At 37.1% G+C, this 10,372-nt stretch overlaps 1 non-coding gene and 1 pseudogene across 1 annotated transcript; one reads left to right on the forward strand and one right to left on the reverse strand.

Moving 5' to 3' along the window:
* LOC112067313 (zinc finger protein 345-like) overlaps positions 1-10,093 on the forward strand; it is a 54,482-nt pseudogene extending 44,389 nt beyond the window's left edge.
* Positions 7,887-7,993, reverse strand: LOC112067346 (U6 spliceosomal RNA). The gene has a single exon (XR_002893221.1). It is a non-coding gene; the product is annotated as a U6 spliceosomal RNA (small nuclear RNA).
* Positions 10,094-10,372: the final 279 nt, after the last annotated feature.

Here is a 10,372-nt window from a genome sequence, read left to right on the forward strand (position 1 = left end):
GGCCATGGCTCACGGGCCCAGCCGCTCCGCGGCACGCGGGATCCTCCCAGACCGGGGCGCGAACCCGGTTCCCCTGCATCGGCAGGCGGACGCGCAACCACTGCGCCACCAGGGAAGCCCTGTAGACTTTTAAATAATGGCCATTCTGACAGGTGTGGGGTGATGTCTCATTGTGGTTTTGATTTGCATTTCTCTAATAATAAGCAATGTTGAGCATCTTTTCATGTGCCTACTGGTCATCTGTATGTCTTCTTTGGAGAAAAGTCTATTAAGGTCTTCTGCTCATTTTTCGATTGGGTTATTTGGTTTTTTTTTCTTTTTTTTTTGCGGTACGCGGGCCTCTCACTGTTGTGGCCTCTCCCGTTGCGGAGCACAGGCTCCGGATGCGCAGGCTCACTGGCCATGGCTCACGGGCCTAGCCACTCTGCGGCATGTGGGATCTTCCCGGACCGGGGCACGAACCCGTGTCCCCTGCGTCGGCAAGCGGACTTTCCACCACTGCACCACCAGGGAAGCCCAGGTTATTTGTTTTTTAAAAGGCATATAGATTAGAAAGAAGTAAAACTATCTTTTTGCAGAGGACATGATTATTTACCCTATCTAACCATCATACCAAATAATAATAATAATAATAAGAGTTTGGTCATACACCTAAACATAAAAGCTAAAACAAAAGAGTGATTATTGGAAAACATAAGATTTTGTGATTTAGGGACAGGCAGATGTTTCTTAGGTCACAGAAGTCAAAAACCATTAAAGGTTAAAGCTGATAAGTTAAGAGTTCATCAATATTAAAAACTTCTCACCAAAAGACATCTTTACAAAAACAAACAGGCAAGGAACAGAGTAGGAGAAAATATGCATAAAACATATATCTGACAAAGGACTGGTATCCAGGATACATAGAGAACTCTACAACTCAATAATTTTTGGACATTTTATAAAAATATACAAATAGCCAAAAATCTTATGTAAGAGAACTCAACATCATTAATTATCAGGGAAATGCAAATTAAAACCACTAAGATACCACTGCACGCTTACCAGAATGGTTAAAGTGAAAAAGGCTAGTAAGTCCTAAAGCTGCATTTTGTGGAACAACTGGAACTCTCAGACATTGTTGGTGGGGCTTGAGAATGGAGAAAGATCTGGAAAGTTTCTTATAAAACTAAACATATACCCACCCTATGACTCAACAATTCCACTCCTGGCTATTTACCCAAGAGGATGAAAACTATAATCACAGAAAGACTTGTAAAAGAATGTTATTAGAAGCTTTTAGCCAAAACAACCCAAGTGTACATCTCTGTAAGAACTGATAAACCATACATTATTCATACAATAAAACACTGCTTAGCAATAAAAAGGAATGAATTACTGATAGACCCAACAATATTATATACATATTACATATAATAGATATACAAAATCTCAAAAACATTCTCATTGAAAGAACACTTACACAAACAAGTATATTTTGTAAGATTTCATTTATATGAAATTCTGAAAGAGGCAAAGTTAACCTGCAGCCCCCTACCCCCAAAAAGAACAATATTTGCCTCTGGATGGTTGGTTGTGAGTTTTGACACCATGAGGCATAAAGGCACTTCTTCGGGTGATTGTAAAGTTCGATATCTTGATAAGGGTTTGGATTACATATACACATTGGTCAAAACCAAGAAAGTACACCCAAAATTTCTGCATTTTTTCCTGTATGTACATCAAAACAGAAAGGCAAACAAAGATTGAACTCTTATTAATATGCTTCCTGAAGTATTTAGGAGGTAGTGTACTGATGTCTGCAATTTACTTTAAAGTGAATATAATAATTAGATGGATTACTGGATGTATAGAGAGATGGATAGATACATGACAAAGCTAGTATAATAAAATGTTAAGGATAGAATCTAGGTGGTGAGTATATAAATGTTCAGTGTAAAACTCCCTCAAGTTGGCTGTATGTTTGAAATTTTTCATAATTAAAATATTGTAAAAAAAGAGATTTTTAAAAGTCAGCTTTGAATGCCACCAAGGCAAGACATAACCTTAGTTAGATTACTGCAATACCAATCAAGTGAGATTTTTCTTGCTCCTTATTTCTCTTGTCCCCTAGTTCAATCCCAGAAGAGCCAGAGACCACGTACAGAGAGGGATAAAGTAAAGTAGTCAAATTACAGACCGGGATATTAGAGAAGAAATTTCAAGTTGCAGGAGGTGGAAAGGTTTTGCTTTAAATGAAGTTTGAAGTAATGATTTTTCCAGGGAATATTTTAATTAGCAAAAATGATTATACTTATTGAGAGTGACCTCAGTTTTATCATCTTACAGTGACTGAAGAAGCTATCGAATCTGCCAAGACTTCATTTAGGAGCATGAAAAAACACAGAAGTGTTTAAAGTAGTAGTTAATAAAATATTTTGTTTGCAAGCAATGCGTGGAGTCTTACTCAATTCAGTATATTTGTTATTAGTTGACATGGAGTTTCTGGATATACAGTGAAATCTGGAAATTATGATAGTCTAAATCTCCTTTTCAATTCTTACACCTATAATTATTTCACTTACTTAATTGCCAGCACAATTCTGTAGGCTCAAATAAAAGCAGGTATCAGATATCCAGCTAGTCACAGTCAGGCACGGTTTGTGAGTCGCTCAGCAGTCTGCCACCATAGAACATACGCAAGAGAACCACATCCCTTCTGTAACCATCATATAAATACTAACACATCTATAAAAACAGACACATTCAGTTACCTACTATCTCATCCACTCAACAAAACCACAATCCTAAGGCATCACATCATTCTCTACCTCATATAAGTAATTCTACACAGAAAAATCACACTCACAAACCACTTCCTGTTAATGTCTCCTCCAGTCACTTGCAAGCTCAAACACGACTCACATTTAATCCAAAAATAGATACACCAGAGAAAACACCACACGGCAACACGACGCTACCCACTTCCACAACCAGCTGCAGAGTAGCTGGAGGTGACCAGCATCAGTTCAGGTACAGAGGGCCACCCCAATTCGGGACATACACCTACACACAAACACACGTCACACCTGCTACGTGCCAGGCCCTGCTCCAGGCGCTTGAGCTTCCCCAGGGACAACACACAAAATCCACCACGCCCCCCGCTCCCCGCCAGACCTCGTTCCAGGTCACACCCACGGTGGACATTAGCATTCCTACCCAGAACAAAAGTAGGGTGCTCAACACACGTAGGTGTGAAGCTCCCAGTTTCCTCCTGGGCTTTTGCAGCTCTGGGTCAGGCTCTGGCATCCTCGCTCAATAGGCTGCACCTGGCTGCACGTGCGTGCTCCTGTGGGCTTGACGGCCCTGGAGTCTGGGGCATTTCTTCCTCTGCAATTTTTTGGGAATAATTTGTGAAGGATTGGTGTTAGTTGTTCTCTAAAAGTTTATTAGAATTTACCTGTGAAGCCGTCTGGTTCTGGACTTTTGTTTGTTGGGAGCTTTTTAAAATAACTGATTCAATTTCAGGACTGATAATTGGTCTGTTCATATTTTCTGTTTCTTCCTGGTTCAGTCCTGGGAGAGTGTTCATTTCTAGGAATTTGCCCATTTTTTTCTAGGTTGTCCATTTTATTGCATATTTGTTTGTAGTAATCTCTTATGATCCTTTTTATATTTTTGTGTTGTCAGTTTTAACTTCTTTTTTATTTCTGATTTTATTAATTTGGGCTCTTTTTTCTTTGATGAGTCTGGTTAAAGGTTTATGAATTTTGCTTACCTTTTCAAAGAATCAGCTCTTAGTTTCATTGATATTTTCTATTTTTTTTAGTGTCTATTTTATTTCTGCTCTGATCTTTATGATTTCTTTCCTTCTACTAACTTTTCATTTTGTTTGTTCTTTTTCTAGTTCCTTTAGGTGTAAGGTTAGGTTGTTTATTTGAGATTTTGATGTCCACAATTTTAATTTCTGGTATTGATAACGTGTGTGTTCTCTCTTTTCTCTTGATCACCTCTGGTATAAGTTTGTCAATTTTATTGATCTTTTCACAGAACCTATTAAATTTTAATTGATTTTCTCTATATCTTTCTTTTTCTCTTTCATTGATTTCCATTCTTTATTATTTTGTTTGCTTTGGGTTTAATTTACACATTTTAATAGTTTCTTAGATCATTGATTTTGATAACTTTTTTCTTTTGTAATACAAGAATTTGGAGCTAGAAATTTCCCTCCTCTCTGTGTAGTTTTATTCAGCTTCCTCTCACAAATTTCAGTATATTTTCTTTATCACCAGGTTAAAAGTTTTACATTTTCTGCATGATTTCTTCTTGACTTATGGATTCTTTAGAAATATTCTGTTTAAATATTAATTATTTTGCAGATTTTCCGAGTATCTTTACTTTGGATTTCTAGCTTAATTCTATTGTGGTCACATCATATATTTCAAGCCTTTCAAATATATAGGGACTTATTTTATGGCCCCAAATATGGTCTATTATGAATATTTTATATGCAGTTGAAAAGAATATGTATTCTGCTGTTGTTGAATGAAGTGCTCTATAAATGTAAAGTTGATTGATATAAACAGTTGGTCAAGTCTTTATTTTTATTTTGTGTCTACTTGTCCTATTAATGAAAGAGAAGTGTGGAAATCTCCAACTGTAATTATAGATTTATTTCTTTTTCAGTTGCATCTGGTTTTGCTTCTTGTAGTTTAGAACTACAATTATACATATGTTGGACCTCTTAGTATTATCCCACAGGTCATTATTGATGTGTTTTGTTTTTTTCCCCCCAGATTTTGTTTGTTTCTTTTCCCTCTGAGCTTTTTTCTAGGTACTTTCTTTTGCTATGTGCGTAAGTTCACCAGACTTTTTCTAACGTCTAACCTGCTGTTAATTTCATATAATATCATTTCAGATGTTATAGTTTCACCTCCAGAAAGGCCACTTGCGTTTTTTTTTAATCTTAAATTTCTCTCCTTATCGTGTCCATATTTTCCTGTGCATGGATCTTATTTATAGTAACTGTTTTTAACATCCTTGCTGTTTTTATTGTCTCTGTCACTTCTGCATCTGTTTCTATGAACTGATGATTTTCTGCTTCTTCAAATGTCTATAATTCTTGATTGGAAGTTGGATATTCATTTGCTGTCAGCACAGAGATTTCTTTGTTCTGCTTAGACTCTCCTTCTCTGTTTTGCAGAGTATGGCATTCTAAATACAAAATTATTTTCCTTTTAATTTAAATATTTAGACAGTTTTCCTGATATATTTGTCACTGATTAAAGTCTGATATTAATATGATTCTTGTTCTTTTGTAATTACACAGTTTTTTCTCTCTTTGAAACATTCAGAATTTTTATGTTAATCATTCAGGTTCTGAATTTTTTCTAAGAACTTTCTCGGTATTATTTATTTTTTGTATTTTTACTTAATGCATGTGCTTGAATTTAAGAAGCCACGGGTTGTAATTCCACTTATTTTATTTATCACTTAAAAATCACTACTAATTAAACTAGGCTATGTAATTTGGTAAACTCAATTTCAGAGATGTTAAAATGTGAAGAAATGTGCAACTCAAAACTGGGGATATAGATATTTTCCTGCTAACCACATGATGGTTCTAATTTAATCTGAGCATTCTTATCCATCTTTATTTTTGGAAATCTCCATCTTTCTGTGAAGAACATGACCTCCCCACAATTCTCTCTGTTCTTGTCTCCTGGACATTCCGTTAGATGGCTATTGTCATTCAGGAGGTGTGGTCCATTTGTGAACTTTGGAGGTTAAGTAAGTCCCTGCTATTGCCCATAACAGCACATGAGTATATGTAGATGTGTACATTTTGCTGAGTAAAGGGTCATAGTGAATATGATCTTCAAATAGATATGTGACCCATCACTCCAAAAATTTTTAAACTGCTGAATGTCAAGTTTATATACACATTCTACGTCTATATTCCTTTCTGCTGCATTCTGGTGCTCGTTTCTCTATTTTTTGTGTCCTGATTTACTTTTCCACTATGTACTTATTGCTATTCAAGCCAACTACTGAACTTTTAATTCAATGACTACAAATTAAAATTTTGTATAATCTAAGTGATTCCACTTTCTAGATTTGTTAATTCCTTATATCTATTGAGGATGCTATTTAAACTTATTCTAAAATTCTGGTGTTCTTTTTTCTCTAACCATTTTTTGGAGCCAGTCTTCCATTCATTCAGCTTGATTTCTTTGTAGTCAGCTTGAGTGGAAAAATGGATTTGCAGCTGACCTGTTTTTGTGAGATAAAGGGGAGAGGACTTCCCTGGTGGTGCAGTAGTTAAGAATCTGCCTGCCAATGCAGGGGACACAGGTTCAATCCCTGGTCTGAGAAGATCCCACATGCTGTGGAGCGACTAAGCCTGTGCACCACAACACCTGAGCCTGTGCTCTAGAGCCTGCAAGCCACAACTCCTGAAGCCCATGCACCCTAGAGCCTGCGTGTCACAACTACTGAACCCATGCCCCACAACTACTGAAGCCCGCACCCTCTAGGGCCCATGTGCCACAACTACTGAGCCTGCGTGCTGCAACTACTGAAGCCCGTGTGCCTAGGGCCCGTGCTCTGCAACAAGAGAAGCCACTGCAGTGAGAAGCCCGTGCACTGCAATGAAGAGTAGCCCCCGCTTGCCACAACTAGAGAAAGCCCAGGTGCAGCAACGAAGACCCAATGTAGCCAAAAAAAAAAAAAAAAAAAAAAAAAGAGAGAGAGAGAAAGAGATAAAGGGGAGATATATTTTCGTGTTATGGGGTATCAGGTTACCTTAATGGTTAGTACTGTGGATGTAGGTACTTCCCTTTCCTTCTAGGGCATTACCAGCAACTGGCCTATGAATCATGTCCAAGTTCCCGCACCTATTGCTTTCTTCTGAAGGCAAACAGTTGTAGTCATGTAGACATGCTGTGCAGGTTCAGTCTATTTGCTGCTTTTGGCTTAGTACCCTTCCCACATCAAATAAACACCAGTTGTTTATTATGTCTTCCTTCCTACTTCTTATTCTGACAAATGTTGAGCTTGGAACACCATTGGTGAGTCACTCTCACCTTTTGTAGCAGTGCTGTTTTGTGTTTTGGCTTGTGGTTTTCTTAGGTAATAACTGGGTTTTTTTGTTTGTTTATGTGTGTATGTAAAATAGTTTCAGTCTACCATATATCTAAAAATCTCTTTGTCCTAATGAATTGAAGTTCACTTTAATATACACTACACTTTGTAAAATATCTGCAATGCTTCTGAACTTTCTATTCTGTTCCATTCATATTGCCTGTATAATTATTCACCAGTACTATAATATTTTCATTATTCAGTCTTTAACATAACACAAACAACATCTGGTATGATTATTCTTCCACTGTTGTTCTTTTTCAAACATTTTCATGTTATTCTTCCTTATTTTTCCAAATGAACTTTACTTTTTATTTTATTTTATTTTTGGCTGCATTGGGTCTTCATTGCTGTGCACAGGCTTTCTCTAGTTGTGGTGAGTGGGGGCTACTCTTCGTTGTGGTGCGTGGGCTTCTCATTGTGGTGGCTTCACTTGTTGTGGAGCATGGGCTCTAGGCATGTGGGCTTCAGTAATTGCAGTATGTGGGCTCAGTAGTTGTGGCAGGTGGGCCCTAGAGGGCATGGGCTTCAGTAGTTGCAGTGAGTGGGCTCTAGGGTACATGGGTTTCAGTAGTGGCATGTGGGCTCAGTAGTTGTGGCTCACGGGCTCTGAGCGCAGGCTCAGTAGTTGTAGTGCATGGGCTTAGTTGCTCCGTGGCATGTGGGATCTTCCCTGACCTGAACCTGTGTCCTCTGCATTGGCAGGTGGATTCTTAACCACTGCGCCACCAGGGAAGTCCCTCCATATGAACTTTAAATTTTAAAAAAATATGGAATTTTTCACGAATTTGTGTGTCATCCTTGTGCAGGGGCCATGCTAATCTTCTCTGTATCATTCCAATTTTAGTATATGTGCTGCCGAAGCGAGCACTGAACTTTAAATTTAACGTGTCTAGTTCTTGAGAGAAAAAACATGCTGGCTTTTTTATGGGGAATCACATGAAGTTTGTACTCAATTAAGAGAATTATCAATGTCTTTTTATGCTGTTGAATGTTCTCATCCAAGAATAGGATATGTTTCCCAATGTTAAAATGCATTTGTCATTTAGGAGTGTTTACTGTGTCCTTCATAAATTTTGCTAATTTCACCTTAAGTTTTTTGCTTTAAAAATATATTCCCTAATTCTAATATGAAACTATTATTTTTATATATGAAGACTAGTAATTTCAGTATATTAATTTTATATCCCACTACCAATTCTCTGGTTGTGGCAGATTTTTACTTGATTTTCTTGAGTTTCCCAGAGATACAATCATATCTGTAAATTATGTTAGTTTTTTACCCCTTTTTCCCAAATTTTACATATCTAATTTCCTTCTGTGTCAGTGAATAGTAGGGTTGATGGTGAGTACCTTTGTTTTTTTCTGAATTTAGCAGGAATGCCTCCAGTGTTTCCTCCTTAAGTTACTGGCTTTTAAGCTGCAATATATCTATATATCAATTCCTATTTTACGGAACTTTAAAAAACAAGATTGGGTTTTGAATTTATCACATGCTTTTTGAGCTTCTAAGGAGAGAATTAAGTGAATTTCCCCATTAGATCTAATATTACAACCAGTCATATTAACAGATTATCTAGTATTGACCATCCCTTCATTTCAAATAAATCCAACTGGACACACTAATGTCCCCAAAATGTCCATGTCCTAATCCCCAGAACCTGTAAATATGTTAACTTACATGGCAAAAGAGACTCTGCAGGTATGACTAAATTAAGGACCCTGAGATGGGGAAATTATCCTAGATTATTACCCTGGTGGGCCCAGTGTGATCAAAGGGTTCCTATAAGAGAAAGAGGGAGGCAGGAGAGTCATAGAAGGAGATTTGAAGATGCTGTGCTCTGGCTTTGAAGACATAGGAAGGGGCCATGAGCCAGGAAATGAAGGCAGGCACTAAAAGCTAGAAAAGGCAAGGAAATAGATTCTCCCCTACAGCTTCCAGAAGGAAGACAGCCTTGTCAACACTTTGATTTTAGCACAGTATCCAATTTTGGATATACCTACTATAATATATTACCTATTATAATAGGTAATAAGAAAGTCAAGATTAAGAAACAACAAGAACCTCAAAAAGAATATTTTAGCCAAATGAAAATCATCTATGAAAATATATCTATTCACAGAAAAGATACATCTCTTACCCTACATCACAGAATTCCTAGTAATCAGTTATGAATGTAAAGAATGTGGGAAGACTTTAATTATGGTTCAGATCTAATCAAACATGAGAGAATTCATACTGCTGAGAAGCCTTATGCATGTAAGGGATGTGCAAAGGCCTTTAGAATTCGTGAACAACCAACTTGACATTTGAAAATTCATAATGGAGTGAAACCCTGTAAAGGTCTTGTATGTGGGAAGGCTTTTAGTTTTTTGGCAGAGACCTTGGAGTACACCAAAATATTCACTCAGGGGAGAAACCCTATGAATGTAAGGAATGTGGGAAGGCATTTAGAATATGTCAACAACTCTAAAAATTCATAGTGGCATAAAACCCTATACATGTAAAGAATGTGGGAAAGCTTTTGTTTTGGCAAAAACCTTAAAGTACACCAGAATATTCATTCTGGGGAGAAACCCTATGACTGTCAGGCCTGTGGGAAGACTTTCAGTTCTTCCAGATACTTTAGAGTACACCAGAAAATTCATACTGATGAAAAAACCCTATGAATGTAAGGAATGTGAAAAATCCTTTAGATTACGTGCAAAACTTGGTCAACATAAAAAAATTCATACAGATGAGAAATCTTATGAATGTAAGGAATGTGGGAAAACCTTTAGACTTCATTCACACCTTAAAGGTCATCAGAGTATTCATACTAATGAGAAACCTATGAATGTCAAGAATGTAGGAAGGCCTTTAGGCAGAGGACACATCTTACTCAACATTAAAGAATTCATATTGGTGAGAAACCCTATGAATGCAGGGAATGTGGGAAGGCCTATAGATGGAGTTCAACACTTAACATAAAAAAATGCACACTAAGGAGAAACTGTGAATTTAAGATTTATGAAAGGGCCTTTGAACTTCATTTAATCCTTACAGATCATTAGATAATTCATAATGGTGAGAAACCAAACCTATGAATGTGCACGATGATGGGGGAAGGCCTTTAGATAGAATGAACATCAGTGAATGCACATTAAGTAGAAACCCTGAATGTGAGGAATGTGGGAATGCTTTCAGATTTTGTTCACACTCTATTGAACACCAGAGAATTAATAATGGTAAAAGACTCTAAAAATGTAA

This window comes from Physeter macrocephalus, chromosome 17 (assembly GCF_002837175.3).
Source record: "Physeter macrocephalus isolate SW-GA chromosome 17, ASM283717v5, whole genome shotgun sequence".
NCBI lineage: Eukaryota > Metazoa > Chordata > Mammalia > Artiodactyla > Physeteridae > Physeter > Physeter macrocephalus.